Genomic DNA, 12,179 nt, shown 5'->3' on the forward strand with positions numbered 1-12,179 from the left:
CTTGACATGTCAACATGACCAATCTAAGTATCCTTGATATCACTGGCATTAGTAGATACTGAGCTCTTTGGGAACACATTTTGATATTTGTTCTTTATTGCCTTTTTTCTTGGGAAGGGCTCAAACATTTTAGAAAGAACTACAATATTATTTTGATAATTTTCTAGAGCTAGAAAAAATTTTGCTTTTTGAAACGAAAGTGCATATCGTGGTTAAAACCCAAATTACATGAGAAGGTAGTTCATCATATAAAAATTTAGGTTTAAAACTTGATTTTCACTCATAACTCTAACAATTATGTTCATCAAATTTTGAAACTCAATGAACACTTCAGAAAAACATTTATATGTTCATCGGGTTTCAAAACCCAATAAATACTTGAATAAAATTGGTTAGTGTAGGTTGTTGTTCAAACCCCAATCTACACTTGGGAGGAACATCCAAATATTGGTCAAGTTTTAAACTCTTACCTACATTTTAAGGTCATAAAGGCGAGCAAGGTGTAGTTCATGACTAGAAATCCAAACTACACCAAATTGTGGGTGTCAAGTGTAGTTCAGATATCTAATCCTGAACTACATCATATGGTGTGAACAATCAGTTGGTGTTGGTCGAGTTTTGAAACCCAGCCAACATAGAGGTGAGTTGTATGTCGCGAAGGTGGGGTGTTGGTCAAGTTTTAAAAGTTGACCAACATAAAAGGTATATTGTGTTGGTCAAGTCCCAAACCTCGACCAACACCAAGGTGTTGTGACTTCTAAAAGGTGCAAAGGTGGAGTAATATACATGAGTGTAGTTCAAATTTTAGAACTCGAACTACACTATGGTGAGGGAAATAGATGTAGTTCAAGTTTTGAAACTAGAACCTCACCTTTCTCTACCCAATATGGTGAGCCAAAGAAAAGGGATAGGTAAGGCAAGGGTTAAAATATGTCTTCCTACTCAAAAAAAGAACAAACAAATGAACAAAACAAATAGTTAATCAAAACCCTAAACTAAAATGCAGAGAGAAATGAAAGAGCGCAAAAAGATGATAGAAGAAAAAAAAACTAAATACTTGAAATGAGTAGAAGTGATGTGCCAAAATATTGGATGGCACTAATGGAAGAAGGAAATAAACTCAGAAATGCCAATTATCAAGAAGAAATGAAAATAAAATGATCTAAAAAAATAATTTAAAATGAATACAAAAACCTAACTCTAAGTCACATTTAATGCAATACATGTGGATTAGGACATGTAAATTGGGTTTCAAACCTCAATTTACATGTCACCTAGGAAGAAGGTACATGTTGGGTTTTATAACCCAAAATGCATATGCATTTCAAGTCTTAAAACCCAATGTGCATGTGACCTTGGATGGAAATTATCATTTCGGGTTTTAAACCCGAAATGACATAAAAACTGAATAAATCTAACTTAAAATCTTGACATTAAAATTTCAAAAGCCAGAATGAAAGACCCAATTGGAGTGAATCTAAAGAGATCAGACCACACATGAGGGTAACTAGAATTTACCTCGTAAAGTATTCTTAGAGGGTGTGGGATATGAAACAAACAAGTTTTGTATGGGTTATCCCACAATTGAACAAGCTAAAATTAGGGATGCCATTGTTTCTTAGCCAAATCCATTATCAAGCTCCTCCATTGTATACCCTCACCATTTTTGTTTATACCTAATATTCTTCCCTTTTCTTGGGACTAATGGTGTGCACAACTTTCTTGAGCAATCGAGTTATGGACTAAAAACATACAATTATGGACTAACCATCCATTTATTAACAAAAAAGTATAAAATGGATCAATAATTAGTTGGTTACTATAGACATTTGAAATTGTCTTGATGCCTTCAAATGACATCATACTAACTTTCCTCTTAAGTAAATAAATAATTTTAACTATTTAATTAAACTAATGTCATTCTTCTATTTCTAATTCAAAATCCCAAATTTCCCCCTCTTCATTGTTGATTAAATAATTTTAACATCTTTTACTCTTAATAAGTAATTTTTATTTTTTAATTAATCTTCTCTTGTGTAAATAATTAAATACTTTATTATTTAATTATTATAATTTTCTTCCATCATGCACATTAATTATATAATATTAATTAGTTGGTATAGGAGTGAAAATGTGCAAGGCATGGGGCAAATTTTCCTCACTTCCCCGATAGAAATGGGATTCGGTTGGTGTGGCTTTAGGAGCGAATGCAATATCATGGGGAAATCAAAAGTAGAGAAGTGGGATAGCTAAACCTCTTCCTTATCCAGTCCAAAGGAATGGGGGGTTTGGGAATGGCAATAGGCAGAAATTTTGTAAAGATAGATATAACAAGAGCAGGGATGCAAGCGACAATAAGATGGTGGGAGTAAAACATAGAAGAGATAGGCCTATGACCAAAGGATCCACTTAGGGGGACAAAATAAAATGGATACCAAAGAAAATTCTACAAGAGGACATGCCTTATAGCCCCTCAAATAGCAGAAGCAGAGTTATGACAATTGTCGAGAGCTACCTTAAACCTCGATGGGATCATTTGGAAGCGTGTGGGATCCTGATGAAGTGGATTGGAGGTGATGCTTCGAAAGATAAAATCCATTAATGATTCACCAAACACTTTTGAGTGTCAGGTAAGTGCTAAAGCCTTGAATAAAAATTTATTTTTGCTTGATTGCATAGATCAGAAATTGAAGAAGAAAATTCTTTGCAGGGAGCCTATGTTTTTTAGGGTTTCTACTTCTACAAAATTAATGGGGAACCAAACTTTAACCCTGAAATGCACATCCCTCAGAAATTTTGACATTGGATTAAATTACCAAATTTTCCCTCTGAATACTAGAGTGAAGAAACCCTACAAAAAATAGGGGAAACCTTAGGAACATTTATTGGTTTTGAAGAAGAATTCTTCCTTGGAAGATCAGAAGAAGTCAAAGTCTTGGTAGAAATTCACTTGAACTTGACATATCTAGATAACCTATAAGTTCTAATAGACAAGGGAAAATACTTTCAAAAGATAATTATAGATAACAAAGAAGCAAAAATAATTTTGAGCAAGGGATATATAGCGAGTTGCTCTGAAGGAGAGGGTAAGGTATTTTTTCTCTCCTTGTTGCACCAAGCAGTCCTAATCTGATCCAACTAGGGAGATAAAATTCTCCAATACCTACCTCTCATCAAAAGGAAATCCAACAAAATAATGCAAACAAAAACCTGAGGCTAGCAAGGGAGGTATCAAGTGACACAGCTAAAAAGGACACGGAAGCATCAACAAAGGAGATCAAGGATAACTTGCTAGTATTGTTTGATAAAAACCTTATTAACTATGAAACCCCCATGGGTGAAGGAATAAGTCCTTAAGGTTTGGTTGCACCTAATATTTTTGATATTGGAATGAATCTATTAGATATGGTGGAGGTTGGCCAAATAAGTGAAGTAGGGAAAGAGATTCTAGAAATCAATGAGTGTTTGGGTATATCATCTCCTAGGAAAGACCTTGGAGAGGAGAAGATAGCAAAAAAATAGAGGTTAATCTAGAAGATCATGGAATTGGAAGACCAAGAGAAACAGGAGGGGGAGGATGAAGTCCTTGAAACAGACCAAGTTGAAAAGGGATTAGAGATAGTGGATGTGGAACTTTATACATCACAAAATGTAGCTAGCCTCAAGTCTCCAAACTAGGGAAAGAACACTAGAAATAGAAGGGGTGAGAAGTCTCTGCAGGAATTGAGATTGAAGGATGGAGAGGTACATGGCCAGGATAAAATTATGACACTCTTAGCACTAGGGAAGGGAAATCCCCTTCCCCATGAGCCATGAGGCTCTTAATGTGGAATGATAGGGGTCTAAATGCCCCTAACAAGCACTCTTAGTCAAGTGTGGGTGTTTAGTGATTAACATTGACTTGGGTATTAGTACAAGAGACCAAAATGACCAAAGAAGAACTACAATCCTACATAAAAAAAGCTCAAACATTGGAAAGGCAAAGCATCTTAAGAAGAAGTAGACTCAAGAGGATAGGCTATTGTTTGGAAGAGCAGTGTGTTTCTCTTTGAACTAATGGAGGCAAGGAGATTTTGGATGGCTAGTAGGACCCAAAGTGTTAACTCCAATCTGAAGTTTATTGTAGTTAATGTATATGGGCCCATCTTGACTATTAAAAAAGATAAGTTTGGGTAAAATTAAACAATTTCATCTTAAATAACTCACCAACAAAGATAATTATTGGAGATTATTTTAATGCAATCCTTCATCCATCAAATAAATTTTTTGGGATACTCGAGCTAGGCCAATCTCATGTGGATTTTAAGGAGTGGGTGGGAAGAAATAATCTTCTTGATGTAGCAACAGAACAAGGGAAATTCCTTTAGAATAATAGAAGAGTGGGATTTATATATATTGTTGAACAACTGGACAAATTCTTTCTATATGGGGACCTCACAACACTAAATCGGGACTTGAGAGCTACCATCATACCATGCTCAAGTTTAGATCATTATCTAGTGGCTTTGGACATAATTGGGGAAGCCAAACCTTTGAGATTTCCCTTCAGATTCAAGAAAATGTGGATGAGAGATAAGGAATTATTTTCTCATCAGCCAGTGGTTGACAAGGTCAATTCTCAGGCTCCAAGTTGTTTTCTGTGGTTTCAAAATTGAAAAGTGTCAAATAAAAGTTATTGAAATAGAACAAAGAGCACTTCAAATATATTTTCACTAAGAAACATAGGATTGAGGAGATGGGGCGTCTCATTGAGAAAATTATTACTAAAAGAATGGACCAATTCATCTATTCGGAGGAAAAAAAGGCTCCTAATAGAATATGAAGATATTTTGGCCAAAGAATAAATTCACTGGACATAAAAATATCAAGAATTTTGGATGGACAAAGGGGATAGTAACACCAAATTCTTTCATAATGCCACAAAATAAAGACAATCACATAATATAATCATCTAAATATTAGAAAGAGAGGGCAGCTACATTGAGGATCCAAAGGAATTTAGGAAGTGTGGCCAAGTACTTTCAAAACATTCTTAATAACTATGAGGATTCAGATCTAAGAAACTAGGAAGACATTATAATAAATATTCCCTTATTGGTGAGAGAAGATCAAAATCATATGCCGAATGAGAATTTTTCAAAAGAGGAGGTGGAGTTGGCACTCAATCAAATGCATCCAAACAAGGCTCCTAGACTGAACAGGTTCTCAACATGTTTTTTTAAAAAGTGTTGGCAAATAATTGGGGAGGAGGTGACAGAGGCTTTGAAAGTTGCAAGACACTCCAACAAATTCCTTGAGGAGATCAAGAACATATTTATAACATCGATCCCTAAGAAGGAGAATCCTAAAAAATTGGGATGAATTTTGACCAAACTCTTTATGCAATGCATTATACAAGCTATTGGACAAAATCATAGCTAACAGACTTTAAAATAATCCTCCAATGATTATCTCAGAAGAGAAAACTATATGTGTCCCGAATAGATCCATTTTAGATGGTGTCATCATAGCCCAAGAAGAAATACATTTGATCTAGAATAATAAGGTTGTGAGTATGCTCATCAATCTAGATATCAAAAAATCTTCTAATAAAGTAGATTAGAGATTCCTTTGTAAATGTCTTGTGGCATTTGGATTTAGTAAACAATGGATTGATTGGATATATACAACTTTATTTTGAGCCCTAGATTACCAGTCCTAGTAAATGGAGCCCTAAAGGGGTTTTTTTGAGGGTTCCAAAGGTTTAAAAGAGGGGGATTCACTCTCCCTATTCCTTTTTATAATAATGGCACAAGCCTTGGTAAAATCAATCGCTCAAGCTAGGATGATTGGAAAGTTGGAAGGCATCAAGATATCTAGTGGACTAGATCCCTTGACTCATCAACAATTTACAGATAATACCTTGCTTCTAGGGGTTGAGAAGCAGAAGGAGGCCAAACAATTCAGATATTTTCTAGACAAATATGAAAAAGAATCAAGACAAAGAGTAAGTAAAGAAAAATCAGCTATCTACTTTTTAAATACTCATGAGAGAACTAAATCAAACATTGCACATATTTTGGGATACATTATAAGAAAGCTCCCTTGTCACTACCTAGGTATTCCATTAGACAAATGGTTAAGAAATACAAAGTTGTGGGATCCCCTCAAGGAAAAGATGGAAAAATGGTTGTCATCATGGAAGGGCAAATGGTTTCCATGGGCAGGTAGACTAGTGTTGTTGAAAACTATCTTATTATCTTTGCCCATCTATCTACTATCTTGCTTAGCTCTTCCTTGTGGAGTTAATCAAAGTATAGTTCAATGTATGAGGAAATTTTATTGGCAAGGGCTTGAGGAAAAGAAGAATTTTGTCATGATCTTATTGAATAAGATGTGTAGAGCTAAGCATGAGGGGGGAGTCATAATTTAGAATCAAAGTTGGTAGAAAAAGGTATTGGGAGCTAAAATTGCATGGATAATGTATACTCACCCTCAACTAAAATGGGTCAAAATACTGCGAAGCAAATAATCAATGAGGACTCTAGTGGTATCTCTAGATCTGAGTTCCCTCCCAAGGGATAAAAGGTATAGAATTTCATACTGGATTGTAGACCAGTAATCTAGAATCATCTTTCTTGGGATATTGTAAATCATCAGAAGTATCTCCAAATCTTTCAATCCCAAGATAGTTTAGTCTTCTGATGAAACTATAATGGGATAAACATTGTTTACGAAATGAAAAGGTATTTGCATGGCCATTCATTTAAGGAAAGATACTGATAGCAGAATTCTTTAAGAGAGTGGGGTACAAATGTCCTTCTAGATGTATGCTATGTCTATGGATGGAAGAATTAGTCAATCACATTCTTTTGAGTTGTCCTTACACTCAACAATGTTAGCAATGGCTATGTGCAAAGCTTGGCTGGACAACAACTCTTCTTAATGACATACTTTCATTATTTCCAAGTTGGCCAAATCTCTATAAAAAGAGTCTATTTCATAACCTTTGGATATGTAGCCCTTCAATTTTGATTTGGGAGCTCTAGAAGGAAAGGAATAGATAATTTTTTAAGGAAACACAAATGGAGGTTGAGTAGTTGTGGGATAAAATATAAGCCTTGATTATTTAAGTGGTGAATAGTAGAAATAGTAACCACATTAATATGAAATGCATTTTCTTAGAATGAGATAATCAACTTAGGAAAATTTGGTTTGGCTTGAAAAATCTTGCATTTTTTGGCCCTGAAAGCATGAAAATCAAATTGATAAGAGACCAAGCTATATGGAACCCCCAAAATACAAATGGAATACAATGAATTTTGACGGGGTCTCTCGTCAAAACCCAGGGGTGGAAGATGTGAGCTACATCGTTCATGATTGGGATGGTTAGGTAATGGCAAAGATGGATTCTTTATTGGGTGTCTCAAATAATAATGAAGCTGAATTTCAAGCCCTTGTCAAAGGATTAATTTTGTGCAAGCAAATAGGGATAAACAAAATAGAGATAAAATCTAATTTGACATTGGTGGTTAGTGCTATTAGGACTAAAAGTACTTTGAACTAGAATCTGAATGGCTTTCTTGAGCGAGCCTTAAAACTGGTTGACAATTTTGATGATTTCACCATCAATCATGTCTATAGATAAATCAATCAGGAAGTAGATAGATTGGAAAATATTAGAGTAGATGGGAAGAATTACAGGAACATTCAATGAATGGACTAGGCCTCATAGCAAAAGGTATGGCCATTCACATGGCAAGCAACAAGATGATTAGGATTGCTTATGGATGTGGTTGGCACGACCATATCAATAGATTGAGTTTAAATCTTGGTGACTCAACATGATTACACAGTTGCATTAACTATGCATAGAACTTGAAATGAGGTCATTTCAAATTTCATGCTAAATATAACATTACACTCTTGGTAGTACTTTTATCATGTAGGTGGCAGTGAAAACTAGGTGAATAGCATTTTAAACAACTGGATCAACACTTAACTAGTGGGAGGATTTACCGGCTCATAATTGTGATGATATCTATAGTGATTTCAGATATCATGGTAGAGAGACTTGACATTTATATTTCATGTGAAATAATGGCATTAAGGGGTGGATGGAAATAAAAAGGATTTGCCTTTAGCATTTTAACACAAGTTATTTCTTACGATAACTTTGGTTCTTAATTAGGGTTTCTCGCGACATGAAATCCGCTCTGTATCTCACAACTGATAAGTGCAAATGATAAATGCCATTCATAGGGCAGATTAAGCATAAACATTAGTGTGAACTCCTAAACCCAATTGATAATTTGGTGATTCGTGTTGTTAAGAAGATACTTAGAGAAGAATGCATTATGATAAATCATTGATATAGAGTAAATTGTGATATCCCAATGGTACTTGTGTCTATCCTTCTGGTAATGGGTGAATCTAAGTTCAAGGCCCTATAGTTATGCTGCAACATATTTTGTGAGGAGTTCCTTGGTGATTTGAACCTTGTAGTTGGGAATGTGGATTATTGTTGCAATCCAAGAATACTAATAGGGGGGGTGAATCAGTGTTCTACCAGAATAATCAATTTTACCTTTATTAAAACATGCATACACCAACCGGTATATCAGTACATATAGAATTGAAAGAAGTAAAGCAACCAATAAGCCAATCACATAAATGAATAACATAACACACAAAATTATAACTAGAAAACCTCAAAGAGGAAAAACCACGGTGGGATTTGTGACCCACAATATCAGTCCACTGGCCATATGAGGAGATATTACAAAATATAGGGGCCTACACTTTGCAGAAAGACTTACAGCCTAGACCACACTGCTCAATCACAAAAGGAGCCTCATTGACTACATACAAATCCAGACTAAAATCTGGAGAAATGATTGAACTGCAAAGATAGCATCTTCTATGCCTGAATAAAGTTTCGGTTAAGTTTTGTCTGTTCCGATCTAAAACCCTTAACCCCTTACATAAATATCCTCACATACATGATCTCTCTCATATGTTTCACATTACATAACATTATCCTAATCTCCTATCCATCCATATTTCAAAATGATCTAACCAACTGACCTATATACCCTTTATAGTTCATCATGCTTTATGTCAGCTTACAAAGATAATTGCAATATGAATATGCAAGTCAGCTAAATAACATAAATACATGAATATCAAAAACAATTGCCGATGTCGGATCCAAAAGATGTCGGCCTCCAATACCAATGACCTGATTCTAAACCATGTCGGTCTGTATTGTCGGTGACCAAAGAATTCCTTCCAACCTTCCGATGTTGGTGTTGGTTACCATGAAGTGTCTGTGAAGTGCTTGTCGGTACACAACTAACCCAAAATATGAAGCCAAAATAAATTACCATGTTTCCATCAATGACAACATATTGAAACCAACCAATTGAATGTCAATTGCCAACAATCTCCCCCTTTAGCATTGATGGAAACACTCATGTGAAAAATGATCATGGTTTCCATCTACCAGTTTCATCTTGAGCCTACTCCCCCTGAGCTGAATATCCATCAATACAAAATACTGCATAGCTCCATAATTTTTCACCTATACTCCCCCTAATGTATACAAATCCTTTTTTCTTTTTCACATCAATATCATCCCCCCTTTGAAATCAATGCCACCAAAAATACCAAAAAGATGCCAAAAACTAGGACGAAGAATGAAAGACTGTACAATGAATATGTCCCAAAATACCTTACCGAAGCTGGATGTATTTGAAAATATCTGGATAGGCCTTCTCCAATAGCTCAAGATAGGTATCCCAACCTGATTTGAAAGTACCAGAAATAGATACAAGTCCATTTGACATATGGGCAAATGACTCTTTCTAATTAATCTCTATCAGTGTGGGCTTACCAACCAAATCTATACACTCCTTCTAATGTACACTTAATGAATCCAATCAGGGACTCGCCAAACCTCTAAGACTTCTGGCTCTCCTTATGATTATATCTTTTTCCTTCTCATGAGAAAAAACTTGGGCTTCCAAAACCAAGATTTGACCATCTATAGATGTAGTTAATGAATTCAATCCATCAAAAGAATTGGCTATACCTGCAATCTCCTCCTGAATATCCTTAATCTTTTTATTTGTCTCAGCTGTGAGAAAACATGTATTACAGCATACTCTATAGATATTAGTACACTGCCTCAATGCATTATCTGTTGATTTCAATTTATCATTAATCTTCTTCCTTTCAAACTCAATCACTTGATCAAATGTAGCTCTTTTTGCCCGTGTGAACCTCTCTAGTGCTTGCCAGTTTGATATCTATTGCAAGGATTGAAAATCCTTTGAAATATATTCAGTGATTATCATAAGCTTGTCGAATGGGCTCGCTTCTTTGTCAAACTTGCACTCTGGGACTAGTCTATGCAAAATAGTGATAGACTAGTCAATAACCCCTTTTATCCATAGATCCCTCCTTCAACATTTTTTGTGTAGCCATCATCATGAGTTTAGTAGAACTCATCTTGATTATGCTTTTCTTTTCAACCTGTGAGGTTTCAATTGACAACAATGATGGACTCACTATCGGTTCCCTGGCAAATTCCCCTTTCTTCTCCTCTGATGTTTTAACCTTTATAGCTTCCTCAATTGCATCGGTGGCTTCGCCACTTGGTGTAGTCTTAGTAACTGTCGATTCCTCCCTAGGAACTGCAACCTCATCTTGTACATCTATATCTGGAGGACTGTTGTCCTCAACATTAGTATCATGTACATTATCAACCTTTACACTTTATGTATCTATCGATATCTCAACATTTTCCTATACATTTGTATCTATCGGGGGCTCAATATCCACTATCTTAATGTTTTTCAAAATTGAGGGTGAAGTACCCATAATACCCTTTCCTTTTCCTTCAATCAGGATGTCTGCAGTATTTGTCTTAGACTACGGTGAAGTATAAAAACCATGATTCTCTTCAAAGAACTTAACCCATGCCTTGGGGGTTTCCTTGATTGTCTCATTTACTCTACCTTACATAAGACTGATTATTCTATGTTTGTTGTTAAATATTTTCCTATCTGCTACCTCAAGTGTCTTATCCATCTCCTCTAGAGAAATAGAAACACAAATAGATAACAACTCTTGTATCTTTATATGTTTTTCCTCTTGCATTGTTGATAGTCTTCTAGCATCTAACATATCATACAACTGTGTCGGTATTTGGTCTTCAATTTCTAACAGGGTTTTCTTATAAATATTCAAATATAACAAAACTGCTTCCTCTACTTCTCTTTGTTCATCATTATATAAATGTTCATAATAAAACTGTACATTCTTTAACATACCATCTTTAGTAATTTCATCAACTAAGTTTTCACAAGTCTTTGGTGGAATAATAGTTACATTACAAGATTCAATTGCAAGATCAATGTCATCCTTCTTATTTCTTCTTTCAGTACCAAATGGGGCTGAAGGTGTTTCTTTTCGTTCTTTCTTCTGTGTCGATACCTTGACAGTAACTTTCCTAACTGGTTGCTTCTTAGCCTCTACCTTAGTTTTCTTCAGTTTTCTTCTTTATTAACCTTTTGAATGTCAGCGGTGTGTCATCATCATATGCAGACTCTGCTGCAATAGGCTCAATGAATATTTTTGGTTCTTTCCTCTTCCTGGCTTTCTCTGGGACAACATCAATCAATGCTTTGATGCCCTATGAAACCTTTTCAACAAACTTACTCATCTTACCTTCCTACTCCTCTCTCTTCTTTTGGTTGAACTCAGTTTCAACCTCTTATGTCTTCTACTTAACAGTGCCAAAGGTTTTTACAGTTTCATCTACCAGTGCATCAATTAGCATTTGTGTATAAGCATCAATAATATGTGCATCAACTTCATTACCCATTTCCTCAATCCAAATCTTTCGGGGCTGAACAACTTTCACAAAAGTTTCATCTTTCTTGACCATGAAGCATATGTCAGTTAAAATACTTCTCAACAATATGCTTGGGAACCCTCATCCTAGAACTCATAGCCTTTTGAAATGATTTAAAATAACCCACACTTTGTCATCTCTTTGACTACCCAATGTAGCAATAGACTATTTTAATTGCCTCCCTAATGGGATATCGAATTCCCATTTTCTCTTCCCAAAACTGGGAGTCTCATTGATGAAAAATAGCATTAAACAGACAATTAGGTTACCATATTGGAAA

Source organism: Cryptomeria japonica, chromosome 8, assembly GCF_030272615.1.
Source record: "Cryptomeria japonica chromosome 8, Sugi_1.0, whole genome shotgun sequence".
NCBI lineage: Eukaryota > Viridiplantae > Streptophyta > Pinopsida > Cupressales > Cupressaceae > Cryptomeria > Cryptomeria japonica.